This window comes from Colobus angolensis, unplaced genomic scaffold, assembly GCF_000951035.1.
Source record: "Colobus angolensis palliatus isolate OR3802 unplaced genomic scaffold, Cang.pa_1.0 Scaffold178, whole genome shotgun sequence".
In the NCBI taxonomy this organism is placed as follows: domain Eukaryota; kingdom Metazoa; phylum Chordata; class Mammalia; order Primates; family Cercopithecidae; genus Colobus; species Colobus angolensis.
This window is the reverse complement of record NW_012114910.1, coordinates 5,021,735-5,022,420: the sequence shown is the minus strand read 5'-3', so window position 1 is coordinate 5,022,420 and position 686 is coordinate 5,021,735.

Sequence of the window (686 nt, the reverse complement as noted above, 5' to 3'; positions counted from 1 at the left end):
CTTTTTTTGAGAGTTTTGCTCTTGTTGCCCAGGCTGGAGTGCAATGGTGCAATCTCGGCTTACTGCGACCTCCGCCTCCCGGGTTCAAGCGATTCTCCTTCCTCAGCCTCCCAAGTAGCTGGGACCACAGGCACACACCACCACACTCAGTTAATTTTGTATTTTTAGTAGAGATGGGGTTTCACCATGTTGGCCAGGCTGGTCTTGAACTCCTGACCTCAAATGATATGCCCGCCTTGGCCTCCCAAAATTCTGGGATTACAGGCATGAGCCACCGTGCCCAGCCCCAAAGGCCTTGCTTTCTAAATACTTCTTTGAAGCATAGTGGGGGGCCAGGGAATAAGGGCCTCTACTCCCCAGTACTTGTCCCACCTGGCTCTTGTCCTTCACGAGGTGTAGCACTTCCCAGGGTGGCTGCCTTCTTCCTCTCCGCCTTCTCCCTCCTCCCCTCTCTTCCTTTCCACCACTTCCTTCCACCCCTTCCTCCCTGCTTCTCTCTCTTCCCTTTTTTCTCCTCTTTCCCCTTCTCCCTTTCTTTTTCCTCCCACCCCTGCCCCTTCTTCCTCTTCTGTTCTTTTTTCTTTTTTTTTTTTAGACAGAGTCTCACTCTGTCACCCAGGCTGGAGTGCAGTGGCATGATCTTGGCTCACTGCAACCTCTGCCTCCCAGGTTCAAGTGATTCTCCT